This window comes from Gobio gobio, assembly GCF_949357685.1.
Source record: "Gobio gobio genome assembly, chromosome: 17".
Lineage (NCBI taxonomy): Eukaryota > Metazoa > Chordata > Actinopteri > Cypriniformes > Gobionidae > Gobio > Gobio gobio.
Genome location: NC_137110.1, coordinates 8,758,153 through 8,776,857, shown reverse-complemented (window position 1 = coordinate 8,776,857; position 18,705 = coordinate 8,758,153).

Below are 18,705 nucleotides of genomic sequence, written 5' to 3'. Positions count from 1 at the left end.
GGTTCATAGTAGTACCTTAAGGTACGTATTTGTACTCAACGGTACTAATATGCACCTTTTAGGAGCACCTTCTCTGTGTAGCAACTGCGTAGCAACGTCCTGCTAACCACCCACAACAGAGATCCACAAGCACCACTCAGATTTTCACCAAATCTAGTTTAAATTCAAAAATACACTTTTCAAAACCTTGTGTGGGAGTAGCATATGCACCCTTTACAAGAGATGGTTTAAGATTACGCAACCCGTCCTCTCAAAAACACCCGAGGTTGACACAAGCGCATTCTTCTTCTTTTCCCAGAGCATCCTTTTCATCCGCCCGCCCTCTTCTGAAACCTTTCTTCCCGTCATCCTCACATCCACCCCGGTCTGAAGCACTCTGTCAGGGAAGGTAGACATGATAGGAGAATCTAATCTCTTCTGTTCGTTTACCCCTGTCCTTTCATCATCTATCATTCGATCAGACAGTGAGAGGCGATCGAGGATCTGTCAGAGACAAGTCTTTCAAATCGAGGCTGTGCTCTCAGGGAATTGTGAGGGTGGAAGCGGAAGACAGGCGGGCAGCCTTCCTCATATCAACTAGATCAGTATTAATGATCTAATCAGAACTAACTCAATGGAACAGGACTGCACATATAGGCACTCACGGCTAAGTCTTGTTGCAGTCTAGATTACTCTGTCAAATGTCATTGTGTATTTAGGACTAGGATTCATGTACAAACTATAAACTGATGTATAGATTCCATTTAAGGGGATTAAAGGAGCAGTTCACACAAAAGTTAATATTTTGCCATCTTTTAAACAGTGTGTATTTTTTAGGACTGCATGATTAATCGAAATAAAACCAAAAGTGCGATTTGGGAATGATACATGCACCATTTAAGAAAGCAACATGGTGCAATCATCTTCTCAAACTTGTATTGAAAAGCACTTATAAACCTGCTGTTTAACCAACAAAAGAGAAGCATTAAGAGCTCCCTGTGGTTTTCTGCAAAAATAAAAATAAAAGTTTAATGGTTTAACATTTGAAAATGAAGACAGCCAAAAAATATTAGTACTATAATTTTATAGTTGCGCAATAAAATAAAATTGGATACTTTTTCTTAAAGTGCCCCTATTATAATTTTTCTTGCAGTGTGTAATAGCTGTTTGTGAATGTAAAAGGTCTGCAAAGTGCACAACAAATAAAGTTGTTGTTGTCTCCTAAAATAAAGAGGCGATTCTAAAAAAGCCATCAGTAATTCCAGTCTTACTTTGTAACATTCATGTGTAACAATGTAATACATTTGCATAATGCCAGCCATGAAGACAAAGAGGTCTATGTTCTAACATTTTTGTCAAAATTGAGTTATTCACATATTTTTATTCTGTGACAACTTCTTTACATTATTTGATGTTGTTTTTTAAGTTAAGTTTTTTGGAACTTTTTATTTAGAAAATAAAAAGGTTCTTTCTACACAGTCAAATGGAATGCAAAAAACTTTAAAGCTCAATATCTCCAAACCAGTCAGAATGCAGATAGAACCTTATAATTCCAAGGTGGCGATTTGCAGCATCTCATAATGAACCTCAAAATGAGTAGCGTATCACTGAGAAACGTCCTGGTTAAATCGTCCTTGCAATGGAGGTTTGGATTGAATAACTAGCTCTTGTTTAATCATCGGATTCAGAATCAAATTGATATGGTAAAATTGATGCCATCGTTACTGTCTTTACAGTATGTACAATTGCTGAGAATTTAAGAAGCATCTGGAGCTGAAATTCATTTATGGTAATGGCCGTTTCGACACTCTGTAAGTGGTCAACCAATCACAACAGAATGGCCCGTCTGACCAATCATAGCAGAGTAGCTCTCTGAAAGGTTGGGCTTTCAGCTCTCTGAAAGACAAGTCGTTTTCAGACTCTTTGAGAAATGAGGTGAGGTGCAATGTACAGTATATTATAAGTGTTTTATAATTTTTTTTATCTTTGATGCATGTAAATCTGTTGTAGGAGACCTCCAAAAGTCAAGTCAAGTCAACTTTATTTATATAACGCTTTTAACAATACAGATTGTTTCAAAGCAGCTTCACAGTGTTAAACAGGAAAATAATGCAACAGAATTTTATTCAGCCGTATAGCAGTTCCGGAGAAAACGGTGATGTCATCAGTTCATTTCAATCATCATACAGTGACAATGTGGGCTTTAGATCAGTAATTTAGTTTATATGGCTAATTTAGTTTAATAATTAGATTTATTTGGATATTTAGTTGAAAAAATTGAGTGTCCCCAAATGAGCAAGCCAAGCCAGAGGCGACAGTGGCAAGGAAACCAAAACCCCATCAGGTGACCTAAAGGAGAAAAATAAACCTTGGGAGAAACCAGGCTCAGTCGGGGTGCCAGTTCTCCTCTGGCCAATTAACAAAAACAAATTTGGAATCTTTAAAATAGCATAAAATGGCTTTTTTCTACAGTGAAATATTACAATAGTAATATTCCTTATATTTAAAAATTTTATTTATAATAATAATAGCAACAACTACTATTATAATTATAATTGTTGTTATCATTGATATAAGAGTTTTTTCCCCTAAACATTTAAAATAAGTTCTGGGACCAGAACTTGGACATCTTTACGTGTCAGTGCCATAGAGAAACATTGGAAAATCCCAAGCTCTCATCGGTTTGAGTTTGGAGTGAAAAAGGACATAAACTTGATAAACCATCAGTAAAGTTTGGCCATCATTCGGACGGGGTATACGTTACATTCTGTGTCCAAAAACATCTTGGGATAATGTTCACACTGACAGCTGTCATTGTAAGATATAGCAACTCCGTTTGTTTGTCTGAGTTAGCAACAGTAACTAAGGGGGGCGGGGCTTACCCATAGGTCAATTGTAAACAGTTTGTTATTTTAAATGTAGCCGTGCACACGGTTTTTCCAGGCGCGTCCATGCCGCAGTGAGATGAAAAAAATCAAAACATTTTATAAGAAAAAACGTATTTAAAATGTTTTCCCAAATAGTGTAGCCCTACTATTTTCTCTTCAACCTGTATACAACATGTCAACACTATAACACAAGTATTCTAAATCAATATTACATTTCTGTCTGTCAATTCTTAATTTTGGAGTTTAACAGCCATGGTTCCCATTAACCTTCACTGTATTGAATACAGCAGCATGGACATTCTGCAGAAAAAAATCTAAATCAAACATGTTTTAATATAAATGAGGGTAAGTACTGGTACCAAAATGTCCTTTTTGGGTGAACAATCCCTTTAAGAATTGATACTGTGCATTCTGGCCATGCCAATTTGAAACTAAGCTTAAAAACGCTGCCTCTGGTACACTGAGGTTAATCTAATTGGAAGTAGTAGACGTTATTTATGGAAATCTCTCATCTCTAATACAACATCAAAAATGAATAAGGCAAAAAAAAAGCTGTTAAAAAAATGAAGTGACTCATTCTGAGAAAAGCAGAGCTGCATTTAAACAAAAACCGTTAGCTGAAGTGTTGCGTCTGATGGAGTGTGATTTGCTAATCCAATACCTCTTGACAGCTCAGACCACTCCTGCAATGCATATTGAATCATGGCGATTTATAAATTCCCTCAAAGGCCATTTTATTAACATAACACCATCTTGCATGAAAATGCTTAGATATAGTGGCTATAAGTGCTGTACATGCATTGTATAAAGCGACAATATTACAGCGTGGCATGTGTGTGTCGGGAAAAATCAACGCTGGCAGTAGTAATGATCGTAATGCCAATCTGACAGTCCAAGGGTCATCGGTATTGTATGCTGAAGTGGCACATTGGCATTTTTAAAGGTGAGTTGAAGATGAAAGTTGTGTGATTGACATGTAGGTGAATGAGTTTGCTTTGACCGTGATTCATAATGACCCTAAAGGCCTGTATGTGTCTGTGTATCCGGATGAGCACATCTCTCACCCACCCCGGCTGCCTTACCTCATGCCCACAGCATGTCTCAGCACGCCTGAAGCATATTTAGCAGGACTGTCTAGACCACTGGCACAAACAAACACACACGAAAATATACACACACACACACCGCAGGGACGGATATTGCAAAGTGATTTATACAACCATGTAGGCCTGCATATATAATATTTAGGACTTACAGTTAAAGGATATAAATCAAATAAAGTTACATGATCCACTGATTAATTTACACAATTAATTAATAGACATTACAAAAAATGACTTTATAAGTCATATTTCAATGTCATTGAACATAAGCCCATTACTGACCTATCTCTCATAGAAGATTGAGCTTTGAGAACTAGCACAGAAAGTACGGCTTGCATTGCCATCAAACAGATTGACTGACTAATAGAGCTGCATGATTAATCGGTAAAAGATCGTGATCTCAACTCAAACACCCACGATTCACCTGTGTCTATTAAACCTTTTTTGCCAAAATCTCACCGAAACATTCAAATCTGCGAACGCTTGGTGTAACAGAAAAAGGAAAAATTTCCATTGCCACAGAGCAATGGAAGAAGGTGGCCTGGTCTGATGAATCATGTTTTCTTGTACGTCGCCAGAATGCGCTATGGGATGAAGGCAAGCCGGCGGAGGCAATACTTTGGGAAATGTTTTGCTGGGAAATCTTGGGTCCTGCCATCCATGTGGATGTTACTTTGGCACGTACCACCTACCTAAAAACGCACCTCTAGACCAGCGTCTCGTGTTTTTAACCGCAAAAATGCGTTCTGTGTGAATGGCCTTTAATACTCTGTTTTTCCGCAGTGAAAGTTTGACAGGTCTCACAAATTACCTGGATCTGATACATCATCTCTCCTTTTTTTGGTCCTTATCCTGCCCTGAATTCATGTGACAAGAACCAACTTCACCCTTTCCGTAACAACATTGACAGGGAGGGATTTTTCCCTCATCTTCATAAATATATCTAGTAGCAGAGCGCATTCAAGGGCTGGAAATCCATTTATCCGTTGCTGAAACTTCCTCGTCTTCATGGAGAGCGCAGCGCATAATTGCTTAGCAAAGGCAGACACAACGGGAGCGTTTTTTTGAAAGGAGAAAGCAACATGGCCGTTGTTTTCCACGCGTTTTTAGATGCGACATGTAAACAGCCCTTTAGGGGGATGTGAGGGGGAAAAAAACGCGTTTCTGCAGTTTAGAAATCGTGCATGCTCACATCACGATTTTATTATGATTTCAATTAATTGCACAGCCCCATGGAGGCCCCACATCGCAACTAACAGGACTTAAAGGATCTGCTGCTAACATCTTGGTGCCAGATACAACACAGCACACCTTCAGGGGTCTAGTGGAGTCCATGCCTCGATGGGTCAGGTTTTGGGAGCAAAAGGGGGACCCACACAATATTAGGAAGGTGGTTATGTTATCAAGGCTCGACAATAAGGACTGCCCAATGGTCCGAGGCCAGTGAGAAAGATACTCGGGCCAGTTGACGGAAAAGGAACCGCTAGCCTAAGTTCTAAGTTCTACCAGAAAGACTCCAATGCCACATCGTTAAATGATAATCTAGCATAGCCAATCACAGTTTGACATCAAACATAAAAAGACTGACCTTACCCTCCTATTTTGCTGCCTGTAGGTGTAAGTAAGTAAGTAAGTAAGTAAGTAAGTAAGTAAAATTGTATTTATATATCACTTTTAACGCTACAATGCACAAAGTGCTTTACACAATAATAACAATAAAAACACTCATTTAAATGCATAATGGAGAGCTATACACGATACATGATGAATTAAAATATAATATAAGGTATCAAACCCAAACTACACAAGGACATCATTGAATACTAAAAGCATGTCTATACAAATAAGTTTTCAGACGACATTTAAAAACAGACACACATTCAGATGTTCTAATATCAATTGGCAAACTATTCCATAATTGGAGCTCTCACTGCAAATGCTCTATCTCCTTTTGTTTTATATCTAGTTCTTGGAACATCCCCCTGCTTCATAAGGTCTCAGGAGCTCAGTTAAATATATAGGTGCCAAACCATTTAATGCTTTATATGTCAACAATACAATCTTAAACGCAACCCTTGAATAAACAAGTAACCAATGTAAAGAGACTAAAACAGGAGTAATATGATGAGATGCCTTTGTTCGTGTCAGTAATCTGGCTGCAGCATTTTGCACTAATTGTAAACGAGATAAAGTGCGACTGTTCAAAGATGAAAACAAAGCATTACAATAATAGAGGCGGGAGGATATAAAAGCATGAATAAGCTTCTCTGTATCATTAAAATTTAAAAACTGCCTCACCTTGGAAATGTTTCTTAACTGATAAAAACAGGACTGAATCAGCTTCTTACTATGAAATTCAAAATTTTGATTAGAATCAAAATAAACACCCACATTTCTAACTACCTGCTTAATATTTGAAAAAAAAAAAAAAAAAAAAAAACATTTGGAGCAAGCTCAATCTGATTTTTCCTTAAGCTCTGACCAATTATCACGACTTCAGTTTTTTCTGTATTTAACTGCAGAAAATGTAAGGACATCCAAACTATTTAGATCATTAGAACTCAAAGATAAGTATAACTGTAGGTGATCTGCATAACAATGAACATTTATATTATGTTTTCTGATTACTGCACCTAATGGCAGCATGTAACTGAGAACAAGATTGGTCCTAAAAGTGAACCCTGCGGAACTCCACATATAAGTTCAGAGCGTTGGGAAACATCATCTCCTACTGACACTACAAATGTCCTGTTTGACAAATAAGATACAAACCAATTCAATGCCCTCCCCGAAACCCAGACCCATGTTTTTAATGTTTTAATTAAAATCGAATGGTCCACTGTATCAATGGCTGCTGTAAAATCTAATAGAACTAAAACTGAACATTCACCAGCATTCTCTGCCATCAATAAATCATTAGTAACTCATAAAAGTGCAGTTTCTGCACTATGACATGCTCTAAAACCTGACTGGAATTTCTCAAAAATATTATTTTCATTTACAACCTTCAATAATTGATTGGCTACTGCCTTTTCTAATGCTTTTGAAATAAAAGGTAGTTTTGAGATGATTCTATAATTATTTACAACTGCAGGATCTAAGGAAGGCTTCTTCAAGAGCGGTTGTACTGTCGCCATCTTTAGATCCTCTGGAACACATCCAGAGACAAGAGAACTATTCACTATAGACAGTAAAATCGGACTTATAGTTCCAATCACTTCCTTGAACAGTCTAACAGGAACCACATCTTTAAGACAACTCGAAGGTTTCAAATGTTTTTTGTTTTGTTTTTTTGTCATAGCGAAGTGCCCCTCCATCCTCCCCACCACCACCAGGTTGGTTCCCATCCACTCCACCCCTGCCTCCATCATAAAGCAGGACCTACCAGTTTACTTCCAAGACCTGGACGAAGGACGGGGCCTACGCCAAAGAACTTTGAGACAGAGCTCATAAATGGTTTTTAATTTTGTCTGTAAAATCCTTTTTCACAAAATAAAACCTAAATATGTGAATCCTCCTGAGTCTTTTTGGTAGAACTTGCCCACTCGGGCCAGTGCTGCATCTTCGCGGAAATTGATCATTTGCACATTTGTAAAGCCTTGCCAATTTAAATATTCAAGCGCACATAGACAGGAAAGTGCCCGCGTCTCTAAGTTTGGTTCAGCAACACATAGGTGTAAATAAAAGTCTGAAGATGAAAGCAAGTTTCCAGTAACTGCTGGAACAAGTTGTTTTTCTGTACGTGTTAAAGCACATAGTATATTTTGTTGCCACATCTACTGTGGCCATGTCTACAATGTCTAAAAGAACTCTCAATTTAGATACTAATCTGCATAAGTACACTCTGTTTCTTTGAATTGAGGAATAATACCAGAATTTTGTCTAGCAATATGATAAAAAAGATGTTTGTCCGTCCTTTTGCCTCAGAGGTGGCAAAACCACAGTCTGCTATCAAATTTTGAGGTGCCAAGAGTTCACACTGCCTTAATCATCGTAAAAAGGAACTTGCTCTAGCTTATCTGATCAAACTCGAGTAGAAGTGTGCCATTTTTCCTGTTTAGTAACCTCTCTCTCGCACTCGTTCTCACTGCTAGAGAGCTCTCATCCACTTTATTCTTCTTCGGCAATAGTATCATTCGATATTTTTCCTCATTAAAATCTGAATGCTGATCATTCCAAATTATTTTACTCAATTGTTTTTACCATCTGCTATTGAGCAATTAAATTGATTTCTATCTGCATTCCTTCGCCTGACTGGATCTCCTTGCATCAGCACAGATGCTGAGCCAGAGAGAGCAGTTGTCAGGTGTGAAACAGCTTCACAAGTCTTTTCAGCCACACAGTATTTCTCTATTACAGATATTCATATTATCACAGAAGAACTGGGATAAGTTTATAGCTCAGATATAAACACTGATGTCTATGGTATAGCGATCAAAATAGATTAAGTCACCTTTAGAAAGTAACATGGTGTTTTGTTACGACTAGGGTTGGGCACTGAACTCTGTACTTTTTAGGGCACGAGTACAGAATCACATTAAATCAATTAGTGCCAAATCTCAGTACCTGAGAACGCATCTGGTGACATAGACTTGTGTCTGTGAATATTAAACTGCAAAAAGACTATTTAAATACGAATCCTGCATGTCCTGCGTGTCTCTGTGTGAATGAATGGTGCAGACACGCTGTATTATTTGCCATACACGTGCACTTCAGTGTGCACTTCACTTCGACGGTCGCGTGTTTCCATCACCGCCATCTCATACGAGGACATGAATGCATAAACGTCATCTCCTGAGGCGCTCTGAGAGTCACTTCATGAGCATTTTACTGTTTCATTTGAGAAAAACTATTGTCTTTTCATATAAACACATTCAAAGGTCTTCATGGTAACCCGTTTTTATTAATTAAATTAATTAACCCTCTGGTGCTCTTCGGTCATTTTAAACTGGAAAAGTTTCTGTTTTTAAATGTTAAAAATCACTGCTTCATCGGAATGATATGAAACTTGGTGACTTTTCTAGCATTAGGTATGTAAACACACAAAAAAAATTGGGGTCATGATCCGAGCATGCTAATTGGTCATTAAAAAAAAAGTAGCGTTCATTGTCTTCTGTCATAAATGACCGACCATAGGAAATTAATGGGAAATCGGCAAAAACACAAATTCACCGAATATTTGTGTGTACAATCTACAAATCGGCCACAATGCTGAAAATAAGTACACAGCAGTAAAGGGGTGACACTCTAAAACATCAAGAGTGTGATATTGACAGATCCACTCACACACACGCACTTATACACACACACCTGAAAAACTGAACCTATGAACCACATTTGGAATTAAAAAAAAAAAAAAAAAAAAAACCACAGCTTCATAAGAATGATATGAAACTTGGTGATTTTTCTAGCATTAGGTATGTAAACACCCAAAAAAATTGAGGGCATGATTTGAGCATTCTAAGTGGTCGTAAAAAAAAAAAAATACTCCCACTTGTGCTCTTTGGTCAAAAATGACACCATAGGAAATCTGCAAAAACACAAATTCACAGAAAAAAAAATTATATTTCTAACAAAAAAAAAATATCTAAAACTTTATAATAAATAGTTTTTGAGATTTTTTAAATATATATTCAAATCCATCAAAAAAAATAATAATGTGCTCAAAAAAGGGAATTCTCAGAGACCTCTAGTGATTACACCTATGGTTGCAGGATTTCTTAAATAATTCCAAAAGAGGGCGCTAAACTGCCTTCAGAAAAAAATTATTTTGAAGGCCTAGTCTTTATTTTAACCTGAAATACTGCAATAATTAAAAAAAATTATAATTACCAATTTTTTTAATATAATTTTCAATGCCAAAATAGACCAAATAGACCATAATTATTGCATAAATATTAAAAAAATACCATCAAATTATCTCAAAATACAAAATTAAAAAGAAAAAATATTATTGAAGAAAAATAAATTGCATTGGTTTTACTGGGGTGGAGGAAGTTTAATTTTTAGGTGTCCAGTCACTTATGACCGGGAAGACAACCAATGCAACCCCTAAACAAAGAGCACCAGAGGGTTAAGTAGCTAGTAGCCAACTATTTACAGGTAAATATTACAGTAAACTAACATCACAGACAATGGCAGATAGAGACCAAAGCAGCACTAGCATAATGTCAATAGAACGTCTATAAATTAGTTATTGAGGTAAACATCCCTAAAGTACCGGAAAAAGGTACCGTTAGGTAACAGTATCGAATTTCAGATACCGGTACCGATATCGGTTAAAATGTGAACAGTACCCAACTCTAATTACGACCCAAAAAATAACGATAACGATTGTATCGATTACATCGTTACACCAGTAGGTGGAGACAAATGACTGTTAAAGGGGTCATGAACTGGCTTTTTTTATTTTTTATACTGTTGTCTGAGGTCAACTTATGACGTTTGCGTGGTTTTTACATTCAAAAACATCATAATGATTAAGTAATACGCTATTTTCTGCCTTGGTGTTGAGGCTTTCTGAACAACGCTCAGTTTTGATGGGCGTGCCACACTGAAGACTTGGAAGTAAACGCCCACGGCTAGGATTGGATAAGATTTGCATATTTAATGAGCATCTGCTCCCCCTGTCAGTGACAGCGTGTGGCAAACGGCAACCGGAATGAATCGCCCAGCCCACAGCCAGGGCTCGCAAAATGTCTTTATCAAACGAACACAATGATTCATCTCTCATCCACCCGCGATTGATTGGAATTATATTTTTTTATTAACGTTACTTGGCCCGCCCGATCGATGAATATAACTGCGAATCATACACACACACACGCGCAGGCGCGCGCCCTTGAAATATCGAGTCAAGAGAGTAAACAATGCACATCAAGACAGTAATGAACCAAGAACACCACAAATAAAGTGTTGTCCAGCCTGTGACAGCGTGCTAAGGTATGTTCTGTTAGACATGTACACATAATCCATAGATATCAAACGATCTGTAACAATGCAATACTATCACATATAAAAAAAAAAATTTTTTACTCACATTAGTGTGTTGCTTAATTTGTTCATGTAATCTCATCCTGTCTGCAAATCCAGTCTCTTGTTTACGAACGACTCCGTGGTTAAATTAACATACGTGCACTTCCCCACGTGAGCTGGATATTTATTAAAAATAAAGTTCACCCATGCATTCATAATATTGGAATCCGAATGCTTAAAAATCTGAATCCGAAAAGCTTATGTAGTACGTTTACTGCTTAGAAATCCGATGCTGTCTAGCTCTATGCTGCTCTTAGCTGTCATGTTAGTGGCACGAGTAGGTGGGCGGGGCTACAGAATCAGGCGTTGTTCTTCTTCTGTTGAGGCGGTGCTTCACTACACTCACACGTCATAGCCGTACATATTCTGAAATCGATGGTTTGCTGGGCCTGGTGTCTAAAAAGCTTTTCTTTGACTAACAAGGAAGTTTTCAGCTCTGAAACTTATAGGATATTCTTATATTACCATTAACTTTTATATATCAAAAACTCAAGGGAAAGTTGATTTCTCACCCCTTTAAAAAATGTATTTGTCACTAGCTTTGTTCCCATCACCCTGTTTTTATGCACATTTTGAAGTATCGCATCAGAAACAAGTGATGGAAACTCAATTTCAAAACAAAATCCCTTAATTTACAAAGAAGTTTTTATGCTCGCTTGAGGTGGTTTTTGACTGCAACAGAATTTTTTTTTTTCGATTCGACGCAAAAGTCTGCTTTAAAAAAAATGCTTAGTCAATGACAGTGACCTACACAGACATTTAAAATGTAGCTTCTTTTTAAACGTCTCTTGTACCTTATAAAAAGGCATCTAGAACTGTTTAAATGTATCTTATTTTGCAATTTCAGCATGGACACCTAGTGTACAAAATCTGAGTCTGAGAGATGTTCTCAACTGCCCCCAATTTTGCAGTATTAAATATGTACGATTCCTTCCCTAAAAGCCAAATGCTAATAGAAGGAAATGTGAAAGGTAGCAAATGGGAACTCATACTGCCAAATATTTTTTAAACAGTAAAACAGCATGAATAATGCAATATTAGATGTTTTAAACTGTAGTATGCTACATTGTTGCAACACAATCATGTGACTGTGCTGTTATTATCTCAGAAATAAAATGTTATTTGTAAAACAATTCCTCTTAAAAAAAAACTCTTAATATTCTGATTAAATAAAAACATTTTATATACATTTTGCATATAAAATAATATGCATACTGCAGAAATAGAGAGTAGAGAAGTATGTTAATACAATAGTATGGCAGAATGCAGAAGGTTGCTGTTCGATCCCAGCAATCGCCACCACCAGTGTGTCCTTGAACAAGGCACTTTACTCCATGTTGCCCCAGGGGGATTGTCCCTGTAATAAGTGCACTGTAAGTCGCTTTGGATAAAAGCATCTGCCAAATGCATAAATGTAAATGTAAATGAATGCTATTCTGAAACTAGTCAGTGATTTGATCAAGATGAGAAGGATTCTCTGAAACCAATTATATCAAATATCTCTCAAACACTGTTACTTTATAGAGTACAAATAACATGAAAAGCAAATAAAACACAAATATATCTTCAGTATAAAGTAATAAGCATAATTGTTTTCACCTCACCTAATAAGATGGCTGATGTCAAGGCTGTGATATTTAATTGAATATTTCGTTTAGCGGCGATTGGGCTAAACACACACACACACACACACACACACACACACATCTGGTTTGCTATCTTTGTGGGGACTCTCCATAGACATAATGTTTTTTATACTGTACAAACTGTATATTCTATCCCCTTACACTAACCCTACCCATCACACAAAACTTTCTGCATTTTAATATTTTCAAAAAAACTCATTCGGTTTGATTTATAAGCTTGTTTCCTCATGGGCAGTTGGGCACCTCAATTTAGATCCCCACGGTGGCACGAGTTCCCATGAGTCTGTGTGCATTCAGGTTTGACGTCCCCACCGGGATAGAAAAACATAAACACACACACATAGCCTTAAACCTTTCCCTTTACATTTTTTTGTTTTTTTTAAATATTGGCTTCTGTTACTTCAGAATACTTAAAATGTAATTACATTTTTATGTAAAATTTGAAATAAATAAAGAAATAAAAAGAATTTGTAGGCATTACATAAAAGCAATTATAGAACAAAGGCCACCACAGGAACATCCTTCATGATAATCACTCTTTTAGCGGAAGGTGCTCCTTCAAACTAGCCCTTTCAATTCTACAAAGATGTGGTTTGCAGAAGACTCTGTAGAGGTTAAAAGGTTTTCCCTTTTGGTTTACAAATGTCCACAAGAGCATGAATATATCAAGCATTATGTTTTTCAAATGTGAATCACTGCAAACTGTCTGCAAGCTTCAGTTTCTGAAGAATTAAATCACAGAAGAAGAAAAAAATCTAATCATACCCTACAACCAATGCTTCTCCTACCTCATTTGCATGCATTTGTTGGCTCTGGACCAACAGACAGTGAAATAAGCACAGCCAAACACACACACACACACACACACACACACACACATACGAGATCTAGAGTTTGCAGCTAAGCCATTATAATAAATGGAGGAACAAAATCATAGCCAATCAAAAAGCTTTCCAATAGACAAAATCAGGACACAACAAAAAGCTTCAAAATTGCTCCACATTGCATTATCCTAGAGACCTTATCCTTTTCAATGTTAAAATATTATCCATATATATTTTTGTAGTAACGTCAATTTGTAGGTCGACTTTACAAAATGTGTCGAAATTGTGGCTCAAAACATTGAGGCCCGGTTTCACAAACAGGGCTTAGATTAATTGCCTTAGTTAAATTAGGACATTTAAGTAGTTTTTTTTTTTTCAAGTGACTTAGAGAAAACATTGACATATTGGCATTGACATATTTTAAGATATGTCAGCGCAAGTTAATTTCAGTTAAGACAGCTCAAACATGTATTTTAGTCTGGGACTAGGTTAAAGCAAAGCCTTGTCTGTGAAACAAGGCATCAGTGTCCACATGTCAACTGCTGACTCAACCAGAGGCATAATTTTGGGATGGTACTGTTCATTTGTTCAAACAATGGCAGATGAGAATGTGGTGGAAGGGGCGAAACTGTTGGGAAAAAACTGCTCTGGTTTTTCTTACAGTATGCAATTCCATTCTGTCTCTAGTTGCACAGAGCTTACACAATAATAATAATAATAATAATACAATTAATTTAAATTGATTTACAATTAATTTTGTTATAATTTTTAAGTCAAGTTTTAGTTAAGTTAGTTTTAATTTAATTTTTACTAAAATAAAAGTATTGTGGCAGCAGTCTCTCTCTACACGATCTAATGCGAATGCAAAACACCCCACATGCAAAGCATCTGTTGTCTTCAAAATCCATCCACAAACAGTAGCACCATGGAGTCCACAGACACAGCTGCTACTGACATTCTGCACATGTTGTGAGACACAAAAACAGAGACAGGAGCAGCTTCACATTGTGCAGGGATCAGAACTCCCTTCATAACTGCTTAATTTCACTGATACGGATTCAGATGCTAATTTTTTTTTAGCCAAAGTCCAACATAAATTGCCATTCACAACCCATTTTATTTTCAAAAATAGTAAGGTAGAGAATGAAAGAAACTACGCAGTGAGAGAGAGAGACAGAAACTGAGAGACAGAATTATAAATCAAAAGCAACACATTAGTGTGACATGGGTCTTTGGCTGACAGATCTCTGAGCAGCTCTGTACTTTAAGCCCAGTGCTCTCAGATGTCTGCAGGGGCCCGGTGTGTCCCCGTGAGGACCTCTGTTTAAATCGTTCACACTGAGAAATTATTACTCACATTGTGCTTGGGGTGTCCCTGTTGACCCCAGCACTATGACTAATAGACTGTTTTACTGAGCCTGTCTCTTTACCCCAGAGGAACAGCAGAGAAGAACAAGAGAAAGACAGGAAAAAAATAACCATGTAATATCTCAGTAGATTAGTCCCAGTGACAATTAAATATTCAACGCTCTCCTTCTGAAGTCTCTTTCACACACACACAAACACACACACACAGACCAATGAACTCCACCAGCAGGGATGAACGTAAATACTGTATAAATCAGAATCTGAAACATTTGTCTTCAGATAAAAGAAAGGGGGAAAAGGAGGCCTTTTATTTATTTGATATATTATTCATATTAACATTCATCTTTTTGTATAACCATTTATATTCATATTTGTTCTTTTCTTGATGATGAAATACTTCATTCTTCATTAAATTAACTCTAAAATGACAAATTAATAATTGTTTTTTAAGTGTAATTTTGCTAGTTTTTTTTTTTTTATTAGGAAAAGTGTGTAAAAAATAACTTAAACGCCTACAAATAACTACACAGATGCAACTCTCCGGATGGATTGATGGATGGATGGATGATTTATATGTCTGCACTTTTAAAGAAAACACTATTTTATAACACAAAAACAGCTTCACATTGTCACAAAAAAATATATATTGTCACAAATTTGTTTACTTTTTGGGAGATAAGAATTTTTCAATTGCTTCCAATTGCTATTTATACACCAGTGTTAACAATGCCAAGGTTCGATCTCTGTAGGGAAAACAAACTAGCAAAAAGTATACCTTGAATATGAGGTATTGCACAAGCTGCTTTGAAAAAGCAAAAGTCTACAAAAGTCTGTCACATGCATATATGCAAATGTTCATCTATTCTACAGTATCTATACTGAATCTGTCCATTTGATTTGAGAAATTAGATTTTAGATAACCTGATGGCATTTACTAGAGATTATAGCTGTACGCTCCAAACACATCTGATAGGAATCCAAAGCACATTCTCTTTGATGGACATGAAACAGTTTCCTTAATCCTTTGCGCGTTACCTTGAGTTGCAATAATACTATCCAACTATCTGTCTACACAAGTGATATGAACTGTTTTTATAACCTCTGCTTTATCCAATCTATCATTTTTACCGCCCACATCACCTCATTTCTTCAAGGTCGGCAGACAGTCCATCATCAGCTCTCGTAAGAGCACGATCACACATCTCATCTTCTGACCGTAGTGTCACCTAATGACTGCGAGGTTCAATATGCTTCATGTCAAAAATTTAGTGCTAGTAATACACATTGATTTTCACTGGATAGAGGCATCACAGGCGTCAGAAATTTGCACCAACTATAGACAATTCAATGCATGATGCAAAGCCAAAACTACCCAAATAAGTAATCCATATCTCATGTTTTTATATATAATATGCTGATAGCTTTACAGTGGGCAGGATTGTGTGCACACGGTCATCTTACTTTTTTTAGGATCTCTAAGTTCACATTTGTTTAAGGTCAAATTTGCTCTTAAAGGGTTAGTTCACCCAAAAATGAAAGTGCTGTCATTAATTACTCCTATAGCGTAGGAGACTGGCACAGACGAGAAGAGATTTTTGAATAAAGTCGGTTTTTTTTGTGTGTGCACAAAAAGTATTCTCATTGCTTATAGCATTAAAGGAACACGCCGACTTTTTTTTTACTTTAGCTTATTCATGTAGTGAATAAGCTTAAGTCCAAAAAGTCAGCATGTTCCTTTAATGTTAAACCACTGGAGTCACATGGACTATTTAAACAATGTTTTCACTATCTTTGTGGACCTTGAAAGTAGTAATTAAATAGCTGTCTATGGAGGGGTCAGAGAGCTCTCGGATTTCATCTAAAATATCTTCATTTGTGTTTCGAAGATGAACGAAGGTCTTACGGGTTTGGAAGGACATGAGGGTGATGAATTAATGACAGGATTTTCATTTTTGGGTGAACTAACCCTTTAAAGGGTTAGTTCACCCAAAAATGAAAATTATGTCATTAATTACTCACCCTCATGTCGTTGGACTCATGAGGGTGAGTAATTCATGAGGGTGAGGGACTCGCGCATGCGTCGGGGAGGCACACACGGAAGTCGAGAACAAGTTGGAAAAAGGTGTTATTTTGATTTTTTTTTGCGCACAAAAACTATTGTCGTCGCATTGTAAGATTATTGTAGAGCCACTGTGGTGAGAGACTTTGTAACGACGTTTTAAGTGCCTTTCATGGATCTTGGAAGTGTCAATGTACTGAATGCCAATGGAGGCCTATCTGAAGCCTTTCTCAGCCATCAGCTTTCAACTAAAATATCTTCATTTGTGTTCCGAATATGTGTCCAACGACATGAGGGTGAGTAATTAATGACAGAATTTTCATTTTTGGGTGAACTAACCCTTTAACAAAAGAACATCATTATCTATCAAATGGACAAATTCAAACAGCTGCAAGAACGTCGATCTCATTCTCAATCTAAACCACTTCAATGGGACTGAAAAGGAATTCCAAGCAATTCCAAGTCGATCTTTTGGAGGAGATGAATCTGTTGGTCTAAAAACAAATTAGTATTGTTTATTAAACTAACCGCATCCTGAAGGCCAACAAATTGACTTGTCTAAGGTGATTCAACAAAATATTACAACATGACCTGCTGGCTTAAGACTTAAACTCCTTTGATTTATTTCCAGAGGCACTGGGAATCCCAAAGCAATGAATTCAAAGCAATCCCTGCTGGAAAGGCAGGCCCGGATCCCGGAAATCAGAAGAGAAGGTCTGACACAACATAAAAGCAACCAATCTATCTGTATGAAAGGAAAATCAACTGGAGCGCACTCAATCATTTCATTCAAACATGTTTTTTATTAATAATACCAGTAAGATTTTTATCATCAGGTTTTTATAAACTTTATATCATCTCATTTTTATCATCACATTTTTATATTCAAAATTAAAGTTTGAAAATCCCACTGACATTTAACCAATACATTTCTTTTTGGGTCTGATTATAAATTCCTTCAGGTGGTTCTCTTAAGAAAAACATCTAAAAACTATTAACTAAAAAATATTTAAAAAAATATAATTCATAACATTTGTTTTAGAAATGCATGCAATGTTATACCATAAGCTATTATTTAAATATTTAAAATGCACATTTTTATTGTTGTAGTCTAAGGACTTTAGACATTGTGCCAGAAATCGGCAATGAAAAATGTTGGTTATTGGGCAGAAAAATAATCTGTATTGCAACAGTCGCTAAAAAGAACAATAATGGCCAATCTCTCTTTGTAATATTAGAATGTGCCACTGAAATATTTGCAGATTTACAATTTGGCAGCATCCAAAAATCGCATACTTCCCTACTATATAGTAGGCGAAAAACAGTATGTGACAAAAGTAGTACGTCCGAATACACAGAACGCATAAAAGAGTAGGTAAATAGCACCTAGATCACTATACCATGATTTGTGAATGGCAGTGACGCAAATGACTCTGGGTCACAAGATAAGGACAACATGGTGAATACAGTAAGCACAGATTACGTTCATACTACATACAGTACATTCATACTATTTAGAATGTACTTTTTTAGCAGTGGCAAAGTACGTACTTTACCTACTATGACCTACTCAAGGGCATATGAGATTACGGATGCAGCTTCTTTCTTGCATTTATTTGCATACTGAATTGTGATTGGTTTTAATTCTTGCATTTATTTGCATACTGAATTGTGATAGGTCTTGTCTTCTAGGTTACCATTGATAATTGTCCTTATCTGGAGAGAAATCAGGACATGTTGAGCACCAAGTCTATAGTAAAGCAGCATTTAAAACTTAAGTTGCCCAAAAGCTTTTTCTGCCTT